This window comes from Cupressus sempervirens, chromosome 9 (genome assembly GCF_028749045.1).
Source record: "Cupressus sempervirens isolate cs-2001-9-10 chromosome 9, ASM2874904v1, whole genome shotgun sequence".
Classification (NCBI taxonomy): Eukaryota; Viridiplantae; Streptophyta; class Pinopsida; order Cupressales; family Cupressaceae; genus Cupressus; species Cupressus sempervirens.
Genome location: NC_143126.1, coordinates 350,550,754 through 350,575,680, shown reverse-complemented (window position 1 = coordinate 350,575,680; position 24,927 = coordinate 350,550,754).

Sequence of the window (24,927 nt, the reverse complement as noted above, 5' to 3'; positions counted from 1 at the left end):
AAAGAGTATGACTTGATGGAACACTAGATACTGGTAAGATTACCAGGGCTTGGATGGTAGTTTTCTCCTTTATTTGTGGTGTCATCTCACTCTCTTTAGCCTTACCCTATTTTTCCACAATGACGTGACTTGTACCTTGTCCTTGTATTGTAGATGTAGATAAGTCTATATGACCTATTTCTACAATAGAAACTTGTGTTTCCACTGTGCTCTTCTCTATAGAATCAATCTTAGCAATTTTATCAACCTTGTTAGATGTATCTCCTATCATTTGGACCATAGGTTGTATATTAGTGACTGGAGGGATGATAGAATGTGGTTTTTGTGGATTCACCTTTTCCCTTGCAAGTTTAGTCATTGACTTTTGTAGCTCATCCACACTGACCAAAACACAACTATCACAAAGTGTAGCCTACAATTTAGAATGATCTATTATCTTCTTCAAATCATCTTTTGTAAGGGGATTAATGTTCTAAGCTAATAGATCAAAAACATCCTTGATAGTTACTATTTCAATAGTCTCAATTATGACATGTGGAGGACTGACACTTGACAAATGTGTGTCTTGCACACTTTGTTCTTTTGGCTGTTCTGGCTCAACTGTTGCCTTGTCACCTACTTAAATTTTTGTTCCTCCTCCAACAATGTCAGCTTTTTCATCATTTTCTTCATCTTTCACTTCAATGGGTGCTTGTTCTCCTTCCTTAACTGTAGTCTACCCATAAGTGAGCTTCCACATCTGTGTGAACTTCTTAACAATATCCTCAATATTATTTTGCAAGATGCTAAAGGCTCTGTATTTAGGTGTGAACCTAATTGTATATTTCTTTACAACCTTAGCATTTTGTGCCTTAGTTATTTCAGGCTCCACTTGGGCTAGAGATGTTTCTCTAATTTGTTTTTACAAGTCTAGACAATAATGGCATTTCTGCTCAACTCTATCATATAGACTCTTTGGCATTGAGTTGGCAATCTCTAGTAGAGTTGTCTTGAATTTTTTCATCATGGCATATATGGCCTCCTCCACTTGATTTTTCTCTACTTTACCAAAATTATCAAAATCTACATGTGTAAATCCTGATAGGTCTGCACTATTCTTAATATTTTCACACAAATTTTCAAGATCTGACAAAGGATTATGACTCACCACTTTAAATTGGTTGTTGTCATCTGACTCTATTTTCTTCTCATCAGAATCTTCTTGTGCACATACTTTCTTCTTAGCCTTTTTTTCTCTTGGCCTCCTTGTTCTATTTTTTTGTCTTTTTCTTGGTCATTTGGGCTATTGCACGTGTACTAGCTCTCTTAGTAGGTGTAGTAGGCTTGGGATGACTCGATTTAGCTACCTTCTTAGCTTTAGTCATTTTTTGAGCTTTAGCCTTCCTCTTCTTTGGCTCAACAGGAGTAGGCACTTCCTCAGCTTCTTCTCCCTTGACACCTTTAGTCTCCTCCTCTTCTTGGTCTTCTCCCATTCCTTGAGTCAATGCAAGTGGTGCTTGTGCTTGGGTTTCTTCTTCCTTTTCATCATCATCATCATCATCTTCTTCTTCTTCCTCAACACCCTCTCCAAACTTAGCTTTTAGTTTCTTCTCTATCTTCTCTTTTTCTTTCATGGTAGAGGTAGTCTTCAATTCCATGGTAATTTTGGACTTCACCATCTCATAATTTCCAAATATCTTTTTAGTTTTATCTACCTCTTCTACCAGTAAAGATGTTATAGTTGCAAAGGTCTCATCCACATTTATTTCATAATCTAAGGGTCTTAAACATCTCACCCTTGGTGTAGCAACTTGTACAAATGTATAATAAGTATCCACAAGAAAACATACATCATCATAGTGTTTCTTAACTAAGGATACTGGTATTCTCAATATTTCTTTTATTGACTTCTTGAAGTCTTCAAAATAACTTGTCATCAAAGATTCAAAATTCTCTCCCAATTGCTTAATATACTCACCAATATGTACTGCTACTGATATGTTGGTTTTCCATCCCATAGTGCCAAATGAGGGAAATGCTTTTTGTGCATAAAATAATATACAAATCAATATGGAACCAAATTTGCATTGTGTGTTCTTTGTCTTTTTAATTGCTCCAAGGTTCTCCATCAATTATTGCAATTGTAGCTCTGCTAGATCACATGTGTGATCTTTCTTTACAATTTTGTTGGAAATATTCAAGACTATGCTAGGATACTGAGAGTGGAGGGGTGAATCAGTAACCTCAAAAACTTTACCAAATTCAGATCTTAATTGCAATAATCCAATAGCCATTTAATTCATTAAATCAAGTCTAATTGCATGCATGTGAAATTGAAAACATAAAACATTTATGGCACTTGAACATGATAATTTGGTGATCCAGAAACCTTCCAAATAGAAAGTAAAACTGGGGTGGCGATGATGCCCACAAAACTTCAATGCTGTAGCATAAATTTGGCCTATTAAGGCTTAAAATGGTCACTTCTAATGATTTTTCCTATTAGGAACAATTAGGAGTAATAGGTCCACCTTGTTAGAGGATTTACAAACATACAATGAAGTATGCACTTGGTAAAGAGATTACAAAAGATTGTTAAGTCTACCTTGTTAGAGGATTTGGACTAGTTCACCTATTAGAATGAAATAGTAGATCTCTGACTTACAACTTGATTTGTTGATAGAGATTCTTTGAAGTACTGATCACCTTTATGTGATAGATATGACTCTATTGCTCCGTTGCTAATATGGGCTTACAATATACTTTGTTGCTAATTCACATTCGCATCCTTCTTACTCTTTCATCATTTCATGCTATCTTCCTTTTTCTCACACACTTTCATATATTTTCCATGTATGTATATGATACAATACATTACATATATATATATATCAATCCAATTTACAAAATTACAAAATTTGTGAATATACAAGTTAACACTAATATTACAAAGTCGGGACAAATGAAGACACTCAGGTTCTGAAGACTGACTTGGTGAAGTTCTGATACATGGCATCCACTGTCACTACTCAACATTGTCATGCATTTAGTAGAAGTAGAAGCTCGGTCCATACTAATCATCTCAAAGTAGTCTCGAACTCAGTCTACACTGGTGACTCGGTAGATACTGTGTAACTTGGTAGAAACCGAATTACTCATTTACCATGACTTTAATCGGTAAACACTAATCATCACATAGCTTGGTTAACACCAACTTCACTTCACATGAACTGCTAGCTCAGTTTGAATTGCGAAGCTTGGTAATCACTGAACTGCTCAGGTTGAACTATTGGACTTCAAACTACTTGATTCTAGTCGTTTGAACTGTTTCACTTCTTACTAATTGAATTCACTTGGTAACCACTGGGATGCTCAATAGGAACTATAAAGCTCAGCGGCTACTAAATTACATGGCAAACACTATAGACTGTTCAATGAGCTCGATAACCATACAAAATTTGAATAAGTTTTTTCACTAATAAAAAACTTGACTTATTGTCAACAATCTCCCCCTTTGGCATTAGTGAGAAAAAACACTTATTTGCCAAAACTTATATATGTCACAGTGTGATATTGGCTCGGTGTGGTATACTGCTCTTTTGAGATTTTTCAAAATTCATCTTTGTAAGTATTTATAGTATACTATATCTACAAATTCTATAATTTCCTTTCCTTTGCATGATTCTCCCCCATACAATATACATACTAAGTATCTTTCCCCATATATACATACTGTCTCTCTCATACATATACATACTATTTCTTCCCCATTTTGACAATAATGCCAAAGATTTATTCAAAACTAATTTACATAGAGACACCAATATAAGAAAGAAAATAAAAATGTACCTTAAGTATGAGTGCTAAAGTTTTATCCCAATTTTTTTGCAAAACTTTGCACATATGTAGAGCAATTTGCACTTCTGCAGAGAGTTCTATCATGTGATCTGCAATGAGAAGTTGTTGTCATGGATCAATATTTTTGAGTAAACAATGTGCTTCAACATTGTATCCATGATGGGAAGGATCATATTCTGAATATCTATCAGTGAGACTAGATCCTTGCTTCTTCTTTCAACAACTTTGCCTGCATATCTTACAAGAATTTGACTTTCATATGACGTGCAGAGCTTGAACTTGGTTCAAGTTGCAACTGTTGTGCACTAGCATTCAGATCTTCATCAATCTTTGTCAGTTTTCTCTTTATCTCCTTTGTGAACTCGGTAACATTACATAACTTTCCAAAAAGTGATGTTACATTTGTGCAAGAGTTTTCAAGATTGGTCAAAATTGAGGAAAGCTCTACTTGCTGAATGGCAATTTGCTGAGCAATGTACTCAAGCACTTTTTTATCAAATTTCTTCTCTGGTTTTTGAATCAATTTGTCTTGACCACTTGAGTCCTCATTAAACTTTTGGACTACCTCTTCCAATTGAAATGAAATGTGTGGAGAAGTATCAACTTCAACACCTATCACCTCAGTCAAAATATTCTTAGCATCTTCTATGATTTTATATTCTCTATCTCTTTCCTCTTTTAATTTCTTTTGTTTTTCTTTCTTTTGGAGGAGTTGACTAGCTATTTGCATTTGATCTGTAGTGGCATTATCAAAATCGCAATTTGGAATCTCAATCTCTTAATCTAGGTCAATGTCCTCCTCTATCTCCTTTCCACTCAAAAGTCTTGTACTTGGTTGAGCCTTAGGTTGAATTGCCTTTGTACTTACTACCTTAGAATCCATAATGGAAACAATGGTAGAGATAATAGGACTAGCTATGAAAACTAATATAGTACCAATAGAAAGAATACTGACTGGTATGCTTACTGAATCCAAAACTGAAGTACTTACAGAAGTATCCAAAGTTGTAGAAGACAAAACTGTAGAATCCAAAATTGTAGAACTTGAAACTGTACTTACTATTGAAGAACAGAAAATTGTAGAACATGCTATACTCACTGCTGATGATGTTGACTTGGGAGCTGAAGAAAAGGGAGGTTGCAACTCAGTAGACGAAGTGGTAGACACTTCTATTAGTGATGTGTTGAGCTATAAGAGAGCAAAGAGTGATTGGATATTTGATGTATTTGCTATGGTCACAATCAAACTTGCTGAAGTTGTCTCTGAACTTGATGTAGCTACTAATTTTCTTAGAGAGTGAGGAAGTGAGGCAATGATTGTAGCTACTACCTTCATAGGATCAATCTCCTCATCATCTTCTTTGTCTTCCTCTTTATCTTCTTCAAATTCTTCATTGTCAAACTGTATTGGCTCAAAGTATGTTTCTTCTTCCTCATCATCATTGTCATCATCCTTGACTTCTATTGGGAAGTCACTTTATTTATGCAAGTGATAAACATTCTTCCACATGCCTGTGGCATTCTTGACTACATGTTTTATATCCTTTAACAAGATTAAACAAGTATTAAATCTAAGATTCATCTTGTCTTCATTTTTCTTCATAGACTCTTTTACCTCAACATTTGTGATGCTCATTAACAACTGCCTCAAGGTTTGTTCATAGATATCTCTTGTTGTCTGTATAGTTGAGTCCCATCTTGGCTTTAATTTCTCTAATAGCTCATTCAAGATCTGAAAGGCTATCTGATCAGGGGAATACTTCCATTTTCCCATCTTGGTTAGCACCAATTCTTCAACCTATTTCTTCTCAACCTCTGTCCTAGTGTCATACTCTAATAATTTGAAATTGGTTATTCCTGCACCTTCTTCCAATTGTTTTAGTTTTTCTTAGAAGGTGGGAGGAGGCTTGCTAAACACAAGTCCACTACCTTTCTTCCTGGATCTCCTGGTGAACACTACAGTGGATGGCTTGGGTGGCTTGATGATGATCACCTTGCCTTTCTTCTTTATTGTCTCTTCTTCCTTTTTTAACTCTTCTTCATCCTCTACTTCATTGTCATCTTCTCCCTTACCCTCAATCAACATAAGAAGTGTGCTGGTTTTGAGTTTTTCTATTCTCCTCTTGTCTTTGTTAACTGCCTATGGAAGCTTTATTTCAAGCTCTATTCTTGCCTTGGCCTCATCATATGTTCCAAAGTGTGGTGCCTTTGGATCAACGGGTTTTTTTTTATCAAGGCTTCAATTATGTCCTTTTCTTCATCAATGTTCACCTCATAGGGAAGAGATTTTACCCATACAACTCTGGGTTTCACTGCCTGAATGTAGACTTTGTCACTGTTGACCATGAAACAAACATCATATTTGTAATCTTCGACCAATTTTCTAGGAATTTTGAATCTGTTATTCATTTTCTCCTTGAAGATATCAAAGTAATTATCCATTATGCTAACAAAATTCTCACCCATTTCTACAATATACTCATTAATCTAATACAAAAATGGCACATCCTTTCTCCATATGACTGTACCTTTAGAAGGGAAAAAAATTTTAACATAGAAAAATAGACATGTGAGCAATGAACCAAATCTACAACAGTAGTTCTTGGATGTCCTTATACTTTCCATGTTTTTGTTAAACTATTTCAATAACAAGTCTACAAGATCATATGACAGATTGTTCTTCACAACCTTGAATTCCAAGTCTATTGCTTCACTGTAGATCTTGTGAGCTATCGCATGTATGGAAAATTATAGTTTTACATCAGTTAGACTACTAATCTTCATACCTTTTCCATCCCACTCGGCTAGGGTTTTCTTCTCTAACTCCACCTGACCTAGGGTTTTAGTAGTTTTGGCTTTGGAGAGCATGGGAAGGGCAGTGATACGATGAATCATCTTCTTAGTGATCAAAACTGGTTGCTCAAGCCATAACTAACCATTGTGAACTTAGGTTAGGATGAATCTAATCTATTTGATTTGGAAGCTTTGGGGAAGGTGGGGAATGTGGGTTAAACCCTTATCTTCCAAGTGCTTATGCTCAGGTTTAAGTACACCATTCACACATAATTCTATTCAGATCACTCGGTGAATGCTTCATAACTCGATAACCAAACATGGGTGACTAATTACCCCCAACCATGCTCGATAGAGTCCATGACCCAACCTTACTCGGTAGAGAAAGTAACTCGATGATAACTGATACTAATCTTCTATGATCCCTTTGTATCTTGAATACTGATTTGGATCTTTTCTTCCTTTAATTTTGAAATTGTTTAGATGTGATCATGATAACGTAGTTCCAATTCTTACTTAAGAACTTAGATGGAAATGGTGGAGTCACCCACTTCTTGAGTGACATGACCATCATTACTTGGACTAGCTTTCTCAATGGATTTAGGAATTCATTGCTGGTTCATTTTCTTTCTAATGTTGTCTACTTTTGCTTTCTTTCCATCTTCAATTCTACTTGTATTCATGCAATTCTTGGCTAGATGATGAAAATTTGTACAAGTGAAACATCTTATGGTAGTATCTCTCTTCCTTATGTTATGTTTAACATTGTTCATGCCAATGTGTCCATACTTTCCACAGTAATGACATCTACACCAGGTGTTATAGTACAAACCAAATATTGCTTTCACAAATTTCTCTGCTAGATTGAATGACTTGGTTCTATAGTTTGATGCCTTGTGACCTCGTTTCTTGCATTTGTGACACTTGCCTTCAAATTGGGTTTCTCTTTACATTCATTAGCCATGTGACCATGTTGATTGCAATTGTAACATTTACCATTGAATTTTTCTTAACCATTACTCCAACATTTTTTTGATGTATGACCTATCTTATCATAGTGATTGCAAGTAGGTCTTTGATTCGTTTGAGCACCTTGTTTGGAGGATTCACCTTCTTCTTTGTATCAAATTCCTGCTTTACCTTTCTATCTATAGAAATTTTTCTCATTCAATTGATTCAATTGATTCAGGTCTGCTTTGGATTTCATCATTCTCTCATTGATTTTCTTTTTAGTGTTTAGGTCATTTTTCAATCTTTCACTGATTTGCTTTTCAGATCTTAGCTCACTTCTTATTCTTTCATTGATTTATCTTTCCAAATTTAGATCATTTCTTAATCTTTCATTGATCTGTCTTTGGCTCATGATTTCTTCATTTCCATTAGAGATTTGATCTATAAGATCTACATGCTGAAGGGATTGGTTCTGATCTCATTGTTTCTTCCATCCATTCCTTCTTTCATTTTGTTCCTTTGTTCCGAGATTTCACATAGCCTTACTAACTAAATTTCTTGTTCTCTTTTGAGCTTTCTTATTTCTTCTTACAGGTAACCATTCTTCTCTAAGAGTTCATTGATTGTATCATTTTCTTCATTTGAACTACTTGAAGGAAAAAGCTCTTCAATCTTTTCTTCAACATACTGATGATCATTCATTTGATTTGCAAGTTCCTTCCTTCTTTTCATGGATTGGGAAAGTTGCTCCTTAGCTTTCTTGAGTTGTGCAATGGCCATTTCTAGATCTAGCTTTTCATTGTCAATTGCCTTATAAAGTATTAATATCTCCATTGTCCTTAATCTTTGCTAAAGCTATCAAGCTTTATCTTGAGAACCAAAAAGCTCTGATACCAATTATTGAAAATATTCAAGACCATGCTAGGTTACTGAGAGGGGAGGGGTGAATTAGTAACCTCAAAAACTTTACCAAATTCAAATCTTAATTGCAATAATCCAATAACTATTTAATTCATTAAATTAGATCTAACTGCATGCATGAGAAACTAAAAACATAAAACATTCATGGCACTTGAAAACAAGAATTTGGTGACCCAAGAACCTTCCAAATAGAAAGTAAAACTAGGGTCGGGATAATACCCACAAAACTTCAATACTACAACATAAAGTTGGCTTGTTAAGGCTTACAATGATCACTTCTAATGATCTACCCTGTTAGGAGCAATTAGGACTACTAGGTCCACCTTGTTAGAGGATTTACAAATATATAATAAAGTATGCACTCGGTAAAAAGATTTTACAAAAGACTATGAAGTCTACCTTGTTAGGGTATTTGGACTGGTTCACCTGTTAGAATGAAACAATAGATCTTTGACTTAAACTTGATTTGTTGATAGAGATTCTTTAAAGTACTGATCACCTTTATGTGATAGATATGACTCTACTACTCCTTTGTTGATATGGCCTTACAATATACTTTGCTGTTGATTCACATTCACATCCTTCTTACTCTTTCATCATTTCATGCTTTCTTCCTTTTTCTCACACACTTTCATATATTTTCCATGCATGGAAATGATACAATACATTACATATATATTATATATATACATATATGTGTATATATATATATATATATATCAATCCAATTTACAAAATTACAAAGTTTGCGAATATACAAGTTAACACCAATATTACAAAGTTGGCTCAAATGAAGACGCTTAGGTTCTAAAGACTGACTTGGTGAAGTTTTGATACACAACATCCACTATCACTCCTCAGCATCGTCATGCATTCAGTAGAAGTAGAAGCTCAGTTGATACTAATCATCTTAGAGTAGTCTCAAACTTAGTCTGCATTGGTGACTCAGTAGATACTGTGTAACTTGGTAAAAACTGAACTACTTATTTACCATGACTTTACTCGGTAAACACTAATCATCACATAGCTTAATTAACACTAACTTCACTTTACATGAACTGATAGCTCAGTTTGAACTACGAAGCTTGGTAACCATTGAACTGCTTGGGTTGAACTGCTAGACTTCACACTACCTAATTCTGGTCTTTTTGAACTATTGCACTTCTCACTAACTGAATTCACTTGGTAACCACTGGGATTCTCGGTAGGAATTGTAAAGCTCATTGGCTATTGAATTACATGGAAAACATTGTAGACTGTTCAATGAGTTCAGTAACCATACAAAATCTGAATAAGTGTTGTCACTAATAACAAACTTGACTTAATGTCAAAAAATTTTGTATCCCACATCCACAGGTATACAAGGCACACTATTCAATCTACTAGATTGGTAAAACATGTGTGAAATCACCATTATAACAAATTTTATCAAATGATCAATTATTGTATCAATTGTCATGCCTCTCTTATTCTAGATAGCTCCAGTAATTTTCCTAATCACTTCCTTCGAATCACTTCTCAGTGTCTTAGGTCAATCTAGAGTTTGGTAACCAATAACCCTATGGATTATTCTCTTAGTAATTTTGATAGGTCCATTGTCCAACCATAATGAACCATCATGAATTTGGCTGAGCACTATCTTAATCTATTCTATCTTGAATACATTCAAAAAATCTAGGGCTCATGTTAATCCCTTCCTCTTAATAATTTTGAACTCTTCCTTCAAAACACCATTATCACATAGTTTATTGTATGCTTCCCTAATATCCATATCACCAATGCTTCCTATCTTACAATTGTAGCATTTCCATACATCTTGCACCATTATCACATTTAGTGGAATCATGGACAATGCACTAGAAGGGTCTTACTTGTATGCAATATCAGGAATAACTTTGAAAACAAGTTGCTTGACCTCATAACTCACTAACTAAACATTCAAAAATTGCTTCCCCTCTACATTCTTTGAACTAGATGCCATAATGTAAAACTAGGGTTTACAAAATCTGAACTATGTAGGTCAACTCTTGACAAATACCTTGTAAAATCTAATGAACTAGTGTAGAATCATTGCTCAAGTCTTCTACAACTGCTTGGAATGGATTTCCAGATCACCTTCTACTCTGTTCACTCTTTCTCAAATTTGAAATGATGACAAATAAGCTAAAATTAACAAATACCCTTTGAAAACCTTGCAATTAATACTGAGTGCTTACACAACTGTAATCTCGGCATCAACTAATTTTAGGCTCACTTGACATCCATTGGCATTTCAATCACTTGGCAACCACTACAAGCTTGGCATTAACTAGCTAGTTTGTAAGCTCGACATCTTCTAGCATCTCACTCAACACACATAGGAAATATTTCATGCTTGGAAACAACATGAAAAGCTTAAAGATTCATCTTGGATTTCTGATAGCATTTTGCATCTTTGTTCATGCTAATGTAATATTTTTAGTGCTAAGTCATTTTGGAAGATGTATGATATAACCTTTAATTATCAATCCCACATACCTCTTGATTGCCTAATTTGATGAGGTGTGATCACCTAACCCATTGGGTGAAGTAATCCCTTCTCCATTTGATGTGCTACAATTATCTTTCTTTTTCCATGTCTTATTCATCTCATCTCTAATGTGTTCAACATTTGCCTTGCCTTTGCCTTTATCAAATTCATAACTTGGTACCTTTGACCTAGTTAGACAATACCTATCGATGTGACTAGTCTTCAAACAACTAAAATATATCATTTGGCTCAACCACCTTTGGTAGTTCCCTCTAAAGTGTGTCCTAATACAATTCTCAGGAATATGTCCATATTCTTGACAATAATGATAGTTATATCTTATATTATAATCCCAGTTATAAGATTTGCCATTATTTCTTACCTTTGCTTGCCTGTTTGATGAACACATGGGTTTGGATCTGCATTCAAAGGCTCTATGTCCATACTTCTAACAATTGTAGGAATATCCTTTAAATCTTTGTATTTGCATGGTCTTGGTTTTGTATTCATGTGTCTAATGACCTTGCTTGTTGCACTTATGGAAGTGAACCATGCTCCTAGGCTTGACATTCTGATTTATAGTGTTGCTCTTGCACACATTAGCAATATGTCTTTTATTCCCACAATTATGACAAGTAGGTTTGGAGTTCTTAGCTTTTTTGTTCTTTTCTTCTATGCTTTTGGATGATTCTGCTACTTTAGTGCTTGTGTATCCTAGTCCAGATGTATCATTATTGGATCTAGGGGATCTCAATAGTTGCTCAAAGTATTTGATGGCTTCATTAGGCTTGTTGAAAATTTAGAAAATTCCTTTACTCTCTTTAGGCCACTCTACAATTGTTCATTCTGCAACTTCAATGTAGTTATCTCAATGTCTTTGACACTCAATTCATAGTTGGCATTCATCATTTGACTTAGAGTATCCAATTACATGCTGGAAATCTTGGTTAGTTCTAGTGATTTCTCTTCTAGTCCATTGGCCAAAATTACTTTGTCTTCTTCAATCATGGATTTTTCTTCTATGGCTTTCTTCTTTTGTTCAGTAACCTCACATAGTAGTATAACTTTGATTCTTGCTCTAACTTGAGATTTATGATTTCCTCAACTTGGGCTCTATTCTTTTCCATTAGATTTGTAGTTGCTACATCAAATTCATTGGAGTCTCCATCTACAAATAGCTTACTAGTGAATATCTCTATGTATTGTGTGTTATTCTCTACAATAGCAATTTCCTTCCTTTTCTTTAAAGATTTCTTTAGTTCTTCTCTTGCTTCATCAAGTTGGTGTAGAATGAGTTGTATTTCAATTTCCTGATTCTCAATAATCTTTCTCGACTTGTAGAATTCCATTTCATGATATTTTCCTCAAAGTTGCAAAGCTTCTCTTTCAAATAACAAAGCTTTGATACAAATACTCATAAACCCTTCAATTAGAAGGTAAAACTGGGGTGGGGATGACACCAACAAATCTTCACTACTGTAGTAATAAAGTGTATCCAATGAAGGTTACACTGTTTTGATCATGAAACATATGCCTTGGTAATGGTTTACAAAGACTATTAGGTCTCACCTTGTTAGAGGATTTCAACACACTGTTAGAAGTGTGCCTTGCTAAAGGACTTTAACTTACAACTAAGTAAGCACTTTGTTAGAGGATTTCATACAACCTATTAGGACTACTCTGTTAAGAGATTTTGATTGAAATCACCTATTAGAATGTCTCAGCTTTGATCTTGCCATTAGCACTTGCTTTCTTAATAACAAACCACCTCTAAATTGATTTCTTCTTGATCCTTCTCAATTAGATGTCTCTTTACTGTATCCTTTTCCTTTCCTCTATTTTTCTCTAATTGATTCTACAATGTTGTTTCACTTCATAACATCTAAGCCATTATGAATGCTCTATTTGCACATGCAAACTTCTTTCTTGGCTCCTTCAATTCCTTACACACTTGCTCATTTTCTCTCTATGTAGAGTTTAGGGTTTGTGCTCCTTAAGAATACTTAGTGACTTAGGGTTAGGTATTAATCTATGGCTAAGATTCATCCATTTTTCCACTTAATCCTTTCCATTTTTTGATTGGCTGCATGTAATTACATAGGGAATCCAACTAGACATTCATCCTTATCTTCAAAATATCAAAATTTAATCTTATGTTGGCTGAAAAATAGTTTACATAGTTGTTAGTGCCTTTACAAATAAATATTTCAAAATTTGTCATACTTGGCATCTGAAGTCTCTGATGCTCGGCATACACTAATCTCTCTGCTATGAATCAACACTTGTAATTCTCAACATCCACTGTTTACTTGACTCCTGTGTCACTTGGCATATACTATCTACTCGACGTTTGAGTGACTCGGCACATGAGTGGCTTGACACTCATTATGAATCGACATGGTCTAATATATATATATTGTGCTTGTCATGTACTACTAGTTCGACATGAACTAAGTGAAGAACTTAAGTGTGTTAACACTCACTTGTCAAGAGCAATTTGAGATCAATAGTGAATTGTTATCATAATTTATTAGTGAGTTGAGAATACTTATCAACATTTACCAAATTTTTAAATGAATGATTTTCATTTGTATTGATAATATTTATTTGCATTTTGCCAAATTCATAAATGAATACTTTGTAGTTGTATTGTCTTTTTCCATGAATATATATTGGAATTATAATAGAAAGATGACCAAGACATGAAAAAAATCTATTAGTGACTTTTTGTTATGTTTTTTACTTTTGAGATGCATAATAGTGGTCTTTACTCATTTTCTATCCATTTTAAGCTGGATGTGAGAGACTGCCTAGGTGAATTTGTAAGAATTTTCCTAAGGCAAGAATGAAATGCAAAGATCTAGAAGCTCAAGAGATAGCACAAAAGAGACAAGATATGATCAAATGAGAATGGATATTAGATGATCGGATATGAGATAATTGGACATGAGATGAATACACATTAGAAGTGCCTATATATAAAGGCAACTAGAATGATTAAGAGTCAGCAAAGAGATAAACATGATAACTAAGCACATGTCTACAAAGAGTAGATTATCCTCCATTGAGAATAGGAGTTTGTGTGATGATAAGAGAATATGTTTACATAGGTTTATCTCATAAAGAGATGTTGTAGACACCATGTGCTCTAATAAGTTGCTAGCTCCTATGTTGTCAACAAGACAACTCATATGACTATGCATATTCCTAAGTGTCTATATGACAACTAATATAAAAATGCATTATCCTAAGTAAAATTAAGTAAAGTGTAATAATAATTAATTATTTACAGTAAAAATTTTATCTATAAAAGTAATACATTATGCACCGAAAAAAGGTCAGTTGTTTGGGTCCAAAGTTTAATGTTAAATTATTTGTTGCATGATGTAAATTTAATTTCCCAAGTTTTGAAAGAGAGGTGCATGAGTTGTCAGGTTCTATAAGTGTTCAAATAAAAAGCTTTGCAATCATATTGCTACTTTTTCCCAATTTATGAACAGGGAAAAACTAGAGGTAAGCAATGTTACATTAGTGTGTCAAAAAATTTGCACACCCTTCTACATTCACTTTCTGAATGGCCAGGGAGTAGTTGAATTCATTCTTTGATATACTACTAGTTGTGATAACTAAAAGCAAATTTATCTTGTGACATTGGATTTGACTATTGGTTCCTATTATGTATTTGAATTGTGTTTATGGTTCTAAATTCTTATACATGGGAAACACGTGTCTGGGTACCTTCCCTTATTTACAATAAATGCACACTTCTATAGTAACTTTCTTTTTTTGCTATGTTTAAGGTTTATGTTCTAAGCATTTTCAAATATAGACATTTGCAATTACTGCCAGAATGGAAAGATGGTAATAAATTATGTAGATTTCTATTTCTGGGGTACTTTAATGTAATTCAAATATAATATGATGCATAAGTTTGAAAAACCTTATATTTGTTAATGCAACTTTAGATGTATCTCATATCACAAATCTTTATTTTCTAAGTAAATACACACCGTACTATTAAGTGGATTGTCTAGTGTACTCAATCTAAATTGCTAGAAAACCCTTTTAAGGCTACTAGGGCTTAGGGATTTTTAAAGTGCATATTGCCTCTAACTTTCTATTTAAAGATTCTTTTTCCAAATATTTAGATTGGTCTGGCAAGTAATTTTTTCAAACCAACATGTATTATTGAGTTTATTTTTAGTCAAACAAGATTGTCTCAAAAATATTTTGATTGAGTCTATCATTAAGTCAAATGAGTTGTGTGCGATGTGCACCCATTGTTTGTTTAGAAATTGTGGATCTAAATATTTGAACGAACAATTTGGCAAAGTACCTTATAGAGATTTGTCAATCTTGGAGGCTATAATATCAACATGTGCCAAGAATGGCCATGGTTTGAAAGCCTTAGAAATATTTTTTGAGATACAAAAATTTGGCATCGAATTGAGCCTGTTCACTTTTGTCAATGTAATATATACATTTTTTTATATGGGAGATAAAGAGAAAGAAATGTGGATCCATAAGTAGGTAATTAGTAGAGGATTTGAGTCTACTACTTATGTTGGTACTTTCCTTATAGACATGTATGCTAAGTGTGGAAGTTTAGACGTTGCACAAGAGGTGTTTGACAAACTACCGTAGAGAAAGTTGGTGCTATTGGCTTAAATGAGTTCTAGGTATGTAGGAGTTGAAGATGGAAATTTAGCATTGGGGCTATTTTGTAAGATGGTGCATTTGAAAGAAATTGGGTTTGATTTTGGATTCTTTTCTAGTGGGCCCAAGGCTTCTAGCCTTATCAAAGCTTTGTTGTAGGGTAAGTCTCTATATACTCAAGTAATTAGATTTGGAAGTTTAGTGAAAAAATCAATCATCATCAATACCTATGGTTAGCCATACATCTTCCAAGAAAACCAATTCTTATCCAGCTTGAATGTATAGTGTCGGAATAGTAGATCCGACCAAATCTAGGTAGTTTTGGGGGAGCAATCAACACTTTCAACACTACATGGACAAAACACAATAATCACAAGTAAGGAGCAACTCCAATACAATTGTATAGTATAGATTAATGTCATAAAAGGCCCAGATCTAAAACAACAACAATAAATACCAATAATTAACCATACTAATTTGAATATGTGATTATTGAACCAACATTAGGATATTGGTGGTGGAGATCATAAGTTATACGAGTTAACTTTTTCATCATTGTATTGCTATTATTAGTTATCAGGAATTGTATTAGCTTGGTACTATGTTTGCACAATTTCCTCTCAAATAAACTTAAATCTTCAATTTATTGGCATTTGGTTTTGGTTCTTAGTAATTTTGACATTTTTATTAGTACATTGTAGTCTACAATACTAAAAAATAAAAAACAATAAAACCCCAAAACAAAAAAAATAAAATAAAAAATAGATGAGGCAAAAATCCACATCTAGGGTGCCTATTATAGATTCTTATTAAACAAACCAAAACATAAGTCATGGAAAAATTGTGGGAAGTAAAACAATGCTTTCCCAAGCAAGTAATGTAAAAGAGAAAAGAATTGTTCACAAAAAAGATGTAAAAATGCAAGAAAGTGCCTTTTTGGAAAACTAACAAAAAAGTTCTAAAAGAAGGTTTGGAACTTCCATTTTGGCATGTGAGTTTTATTTTTGAGATTAAATCTATTTGGAAGAGATAATTTTTTCATTTTTGGTTTGTGAGAACAAAACCTCTTGTAAGCAACATTCTCCACCTTTTTTTTTTAGTAATTTTTGTGTGAAGTATTTAAGGTTTTATCATATTAAAAAAATACTAGAAATAATAGTGCAACCTCATTTTGGATGCCTCACAAAGCATTTTTAGATGAATAGCTATGGCCACAAGCTAGTACATGAAAACATTGATAATTGATTATGCAATTTAGATATTCAATCAACAGTCCATGAAATTTCCTTGAATGCACTTGAGATGAATATAAAAATTAACTTTGCATAAAAATTTCAGGCGAATATCAGTACAACCATTCTATATATGATGTGAATATTCATGTGAAAAGAAAAAACATTTGATAAAACTCATTTTTTATTAGGCATAACTACATAGCATAAATGGAATACATTTTTTAACAATACACCACACTTTGAGCTTGTGGAAAGAATATAGACACCATATGTGTGTCACTGCATGTTTGCCAGCATCAGTTCTTTATGAATAAAAAATCTAGTCTATTTTATACATTGTAATGATTTTTTTGGCTCAAGATCTCAGGGCATTTGAATGTGGCATCACTTCATTGTTTTCAACTCTTTTGATATTATTGCATACTATGATACTATAATACTTTTTACAATGAAATCCTCAAGATAGAACCAATTATACATAGCTCAAGTTGGATCTTGAAAATGCTTCCTAGCTTATAATTCACCATTTAATCACATTTTTCTCATTGAAACAAAAAATATGTCAGACCAACCTATTGGAACTATGAGGTAAATATAATTACATCAATCATTTTGTGAACTTTAAGTGGGGAAAAAAGAATACAATGATGAATAGGAAATTGCATTTGGAGCCCTAGATAAGGCTTTAAATACATAAATAATGCTAAAAAGTGAAGGATTCAAGATAACCAAGAAAGAAACAAAGTAAATGAGTCCATATTTTAGCATGCACCACTGCCTCTAGAACACTTCTTTCAGAAGATCCTCCATCAAGAAATAAACCTCAAACTGCCCCAAAATTTTAATTTAGGGAACTTGTGATATGGGAATGAGAATTTAAAGAATTATCCTCCATCCTAATGTAGAAGGGTGAAATATACATGTGCCCATTAGTATTCAGTCCTTTACCAATACAATAGACCCTCAAATGGGGAGCCTATAATGAATTATTCCAAAAGAATAGATTCCCAATGATCCATTTTCTCTATATTTGTACTTGATGCATAGACCACTACTTCCTTCATTGGATCAGGAAATATCTTATTGGATAATCTTTCTACCTTGAGAATTTTTAGTTCTGCCTATTTAAAAAACCCTTTTTGAGTGTATTTTTCTCTAATTCTTTCACCTCTAATCATATTTAAGATGATAATTTTTTTCATTTCTTTGGATTTTATCCTTCTAAGATACTTCTCTATCACTTATCAAATTTTTTTTTTCAAGGATAGATGATATGCTTCCTTGTTGATTATTGTTTAGCATCTAGCATTGGTAAATATTGTCTAGAAGTAAAATGCCTCCTTTACATCAATAGAATATGTTGATGCATTTCAACAAGTTCTTTCACAGGAACATGGAATACTCTTTATAAATCAAATAGTAACCTTATAGAATCATCCAACATGATTGTATAGTAAAAGTGATTTGAGTCCATTTGTCTTTTCTTCTCAGAATGAAAGAGTAGGTTATTTGCTAATGAAAAAAATGTTATATATTTTATTATTCATGATGAAAATGGATATGCAGTCACTCCATTTTTATATGCACTACTTAAGGGTTTAATTTGTGAAACTTTTTAATATATATTTTTATTTTGATTGACTTCTAGAGTTCAATTTTTGTCAAGGCTGGAGAGTTCAGATTTCACAAAAGGTAGGTCATACAACATACACAAATTGAGGCAAGTTCAATTTATCTTGTTCAATATCTCAAATCAAATTACAAAAATGTAGATGTTGCAACATACCTTATATATAGATGCATAGTAAATAAGTAAAAGTAATAGCTTTTAAGGACATCATATGTAGGATTCTATTGAAGATAGAGATGGAGTTATATCTTTTCAATACAGATATGGAGATGTATTAGTTAAAGATGTAAGTCACAAGGCAAATGGGGATACATTTCAAAGTGAAGTAGATTCACATGATCAAGAAGAGAAAATGCATAAGATAAATGAGGAAGAGCATCAAATAATGTTCTTTGATAAAGAGGACATAACCACTACAGGACATGGTGATGCGTTAGTTAAAGATAAAGGGTTTGAGACTAATAGAGATGTAGTATTAGGACTGGATGGCTGCATGAACTTACCCAAGAAACTTAGCCCTTAAACATCTCAAATTGGTGAACTATATGAATCTGAGCATTTAGAGGGGTCAATGCAAGAAGTTGGGTCTCACTTTTGGCCAAAAAGTGGAAGTGTTTTTCCTATTTTGTAAATTTCTTGTCAATTGATGTCAAAATTTGATGCATTTAGAGATTGAATATAAAAAAACTTCAGCAATAAATTTTTTAGTGTTTCGAATCTACTTTTTGAATATGTAATTTATTTGTGTACCCATATGATAGATTTTATTTTTGCTATGGATTTTTAAAAACCACTTTTTCAAAATGTTATTTCAGGACCATACCACACTCGTGTACGAACACTATAATTTGACACAAATAAATGAATTTTCGTAAATCCTTTTAAAAGGAGTTACCTAGTACAACTAAGATTGATGGCAACATTTTTTCTTAATTATTTATTGAATAATAATAATAATAATAAATTATTAATTGGCTATAAAGGTAAATTTTAAAACCTCTCGTGTACGAACACCATAATTTTATCAAAATTTCATTGTTTACAATTTTTTTTTTAACCTTAAAAGAATTGTATGTAGATTGATGACATATAAATTAATTTAAGAAAAATTATAAAATAAAAAATTTATTAAAGTTTTAGTGAACTTCACTATTTTACATTTAGGTACCACCTTTCATTAAAAAATAATGCAAAAATAGTAAATAAAATCATAGCACTATAAAATTTATATTTTTAAAATCAGGACGGTGAGAGCTCTAATAGATTTTTGTTTCATTAAAAAATTTGATCAGGAACATCCTCTAAAAATTATGGCAAGGTGTGAATTTGTTAGTTTAATACCTTAGCCAAATCTTGAGAGGTCAAGGCATAGGCTTGGTCTCAACAAGTCTATCCGAAACCAAAATCTAAGGTAGAAGGAAAAAATCCCGCCCAATGTTCTAAGAAATGGGCACCCATTACTTAAATTCAAAAAATGGGTACCCATTTTGAAAATGTCAAATTGACACATAAAATTCCCCCGCAATTTTTTTTTGAATTTTTAGAAATGGGTACCCATTTTTTAGAAGTAAAAAATGGGTACCTGTTTCAAAAAATACAAATGTCTTATGTTTTATATATTTTTTTATTTTTAAAAAAATGAGTAACCAATTTTTTAAAAATTGGGTGCTCATTTTTTAAATTTTGAATCGAGTACCCTAATCGAAAATGGGTACCCATTTCTAGAAGAGCACAATCACAATCTATGGACTTTTGCAGAATTGTGACCCAGCTTTGTGCTCTTACCTAGAGATACAACTACACAAATATTTCTAGGAGGAAAGGTATGAGGCTACATAAAATGGGAATACATCAGCTTTTTATGAATATGATGACTATGATGACAAAGATCATGATTTCATCATAAAGAAGATGAAGTCATAAATCAACAGGCTTAAGGGATCCAAGTTCTCTATTATAATACAAGAAAGTGAATTTGATTTATTTGATTCCAATTCTTGGGATAGTGAGAGTGAAGAATCCATGGGGCCAAACCCAAGTGAGAATTATTCATCATCATTTAGAATGTTAGAACCCAAAGAGTAGGAATCAATCAAATATTTCTATTAGAGTACAAAGATAGGATGTAACATTTTGATAAATTGAATTACTCTATATAAAAAAATTGGGGCTTCTTCATATGGACCAAGAGGCCCATAAATTTTCCAAACCCTAAGGGGTTACCAAAATATTGAGAAAAATACTTTCCAACACATTTTAGTCTAGCTCCTATCATAGCCATACAATTATATTCAGCTTAGTGCAACTTACTTCAGTATTTTTGTTAAGGGTATTTTGACATTAGAGCTCCTTCAAATTGTAGACATTACTTAAAATGGAAACTTATATAGTGCTTAGATTTGTCAAATTGGGCCATTGGTTGGGAATTAGCTCTCATTACCACTTCAACTTCTAGTCTGAGTGTCCAAGTAGAAATCAAACTAGTGATGTTAGTTTTCCTTATTACTGGTTTTTGTAGTTTCTTGGATGGAGATAGGACTTAACCTTTGATCTAATTTCTTTTTGTTATGCTTTTGCAAATTCTTAGATGGAGAGTTCAATGAAAATATCTAGCTATTTAGCTAATCAATGCTTAGCAAATTCATATAGTGGATAAGAAGATATGACTTGATGAAAGCTAATCTTTATTGTTTAAACGAAGCTACATTTGTAGCCTTCAAAAATTTCAACATAGATCAATTATAAGCCTTTGAATTACACTGTTCTCAAGGATTACAATTTAGATAATGTACTTTTAATCACCCAAAAATGGTCATTTGGACTATGAGCTCCCTTTCTAGCATTTTTTCTTAATTTATCCATTGGTTATCTTTGATCAAATCTCCAAAAATCAATTTATTTGATTTTAACCTATAATTTGACCACTTTTTCCTAAATTCATATTTAACTAAAAGAACATGTCCCCTTTTTTAATTAAATAAAATTCCCCACTCATCTCTTATCCTAAGTGTGCACATATAAAGCATGATTATTCTTATTTTAGAAATAAAATAAAAATAATTTTTGTCTACACAAGAATGCACAATTTTCTAGGTGGGAGAAATCTTCTATTTTAAAAATAATTTTTTTTTTTCCTCCACACATTTCAAATCCTCTCAAAAGTCAACCATTAATTGTGATTGGTTGAGATGTTTGTGCACATGGATCACTCAAGATATATTCTCCTCCCTTAATTATTCCTCTTTTGCCTCTTAATCTCCATTGTCCTTTTTTCTTTAAAAGGGAGGGCCCTCTCCTCATTCAAAAAAATCTTAGTCTCTCATGCTATTGTTATGCTACAAGTTTTCTTGGTGATTTTGGAGACTTGGAGCATTCTTGCAGTTTTGCATTACAGCTTAGTTCTCATTCTAATTACATTATGACATACTTTTTATCTTAGTTTCATTTGTGTTTTAGCTTAGTTCTCTTTGTTAGCTTGCATTTCATTTAGAGTAGATTGCATTTGCATTGCATTTTATTCTAGATTCTTGGATATTGCCACTTTTGCCTCTACTCTTTGAATTTCTCATTCTATGGTGCACCTTGCAAGGGTTGCATAGTTTGGTTCATTTGATAGCCACCATCTCATAGCCTTTGCACATCATATAGATAGAGAGTTATAAGTCAGCTTTTGAGACTTCCTCTTCCATGGGTTCTCTCAAGAATAATAGTTTATAGAAGTGCAACACTTTTATGCACATATTTTTAGTGCCCACCGTGGGGCTTGAATCAAGTTTCTAGCTCCATTTTCTTTCATTTCTCATTTTTGATTTTTTACAATAGCATATTGGATCTAATTAAGTGGTTTTTTAAAGTTCTCACTTTGGTTTTAAGGCTAACCCATATCCAGATTAGTTTGAAGGCCAAAACCCTAGGTTTTTGAAGATTTGATCATATCTCCTAAACCACTTGGATTTTGGTTCTAATTTTTTTTGCTAGTTGACTATGTGTCTAAGATGTCTCAGTCTAATTTTCAAATCATTTTGACTTGACTTGTGTTAGTTATGGATTTTTCTTTTTTTTACATAAAAAGTCATTTCTAGTCACAGATCAGTGACTTTTTCAGAAAAACTTACATTTTTAGAAAGTTTTTTGAATTTTAGAGGGGGTACTTTCTTTTTATTTTGAATTTTGAGGTCATATTAAGGAACAAAAAATCAATTTGATAAATCTAGTTTATTTTGACAAAATGGGTCCCTAGGGAACAAATGAAGTGAATTTCTTGCATTTTTGTAAAGCTTTCTAGTTTTTAGTAGGGTCTCTTCTTTTTATTTCTATTTTTGGATCCAAAATAATAGAAAAAAAGTCCAATCTTGTTGACTAGGTCAAAAGAAAAGAGTAAAAATGAGAGCATTTATGATTAGCTTGCACTTTCTTTGCATACACTTGGTTGGAAGATAACTTGAATCTTTGAGGCAACTAACCACTTTTTGTTGTAGGTCTTACTTGGTTGTTATTCCCTAACCTTGGTTGCTTTGTAGGGAGTTTCTCATTTCATTGCTAAAAAGAACATATGTCAAAGTTTCAAATTCATAAGCTCTACTAACAATTGTTTGTAGGGTTGTCCAATGCATACAAACAAAACTTTCTTGTATTTCTTTTATTCCATGTACAACATTTTACTAGTTTCTTTCATTTCTTAGGCACATTAAACTTTTAATTGGGATTCCTTGGTGATAGAAGAATACACTCTTCACTCTTGTGATGAATCAAAAATCTTGACCCACCTTTGAATTTTGAAAGCAAGGGGGTAATTAAATCTTCTTGGTGTGTTTGGGGGAAGCAATCAAGATAGGAGAGTATGCTCTTCACCCTTGAGGTGAATAAAAAATCTTGACCCTTGAGAGTGGATCCATTTTGTGGTAGTTAGAATCTTTTAGAGGGCCTACTCTTGGAAAACTTTAGAGGAACAACCCAAGTGGGGACAAGAAAATTACCTTACTCTTAGAACCCAATATAAACTCAAGGCTATCAAGGAAAAAAAACCTTGGTAAATTTAGTGTTTTTATTTTCTTAGTGTGATCATTTATGAGATTTTGACCATAAGAAGATCACTAGGCAAGAATGCTTAAGGTGCTCTTGTGACTGTGAGGTCTGTTACCGACTACAAGGTGGGGTGTCCCTTAATTGGGTGCAAGAGGAACATTATGAATGGAAGCCCTTTCTAAACACCCTAGGTTAGTATCCACCCTATTTTTTCACTCAACTTCTTGGTACAAGGATCGATCCTAGTGGACTACCCAGATCACCCCAAGATTTACCTCACCATATGTATTCCCTTGGCTGTGTTTATGACACTTCCATGAAAGCCAATATATTTTGTGGGAAACCACTTGATGTAAGGTGAAGGAGCATCAAGCATGGGCCAAGTTTTTGAGTAATGAACCATGACTTTTAGGTAGATATTACTTTATATGTTCTCAAATGTGCTAGACCTGTGGAAATCTTTTGAACATACACATGACGATAGTTCTAGAGCTTTCTTTTAAAACCTCACATATGTGTCTAATCAATATAACACCTTTTTAGTTTTAGGATTGGACATCCCTTACTACCAAAGTACTATGTTGATTTTCATTAAATATCAATCTAGGAGCATGAACTTGAGATAATGTCTGCAAAGTATATGCTCTAGTTTTCGCTAAAAGTCACTACTACCTTGAATGCAATAACCATTAAGAAAATCTAGTTTATCCAAAGGAAAGACTACTATCAAATAGTTGGAAGGAAATTCTAATTATTTAACCATACATTTATGCACCTACTGCTACAAAAATAGTGATTGGTTCTATTTCCAATGGCTACAAGAACAACAGTTCTAATCTTAACTTAGAAAACTAAGTCTAACTCCTACTTACTAAAGTAAACTCCACCTTTTGCATGGGCCCCCATGGAAGAATGAAGGGAAGACAAGTTTAGATAAAAGTGTAGAAACTCAACAAAGGCATGTATTCATTCAAATATGCAATTTTACAATAACTCAGGAAGAACAACAAGATGTCTCTCGACTCTGTCTGTCTACTCACTACTTAACCTCATAGATACAGACGAGGTCTTATTTAAAAGGAAGGAAGAACAAAAAACTCCTAAAACTATGACTTCCTCATGAAGGAAAATCAGTTACAACTTAAAATTACAAACATGTGATTTGTAAAGACATTAATTATCCCTTAAATTCCCCACAAATATAGATCATAGCAAATGCTAGATCTACTCTTTTATCTATCTTTAAATAGCTTCCAAGAATCTAGGTATCGTACGTTGCATGTTTAACTGATCACTTTGATGCTTGCTTCCTTGCTTAGTCACTTTATCAAGTCTTGCTTTGTTATGCATTAAAATAGGTCCCTTTTGAC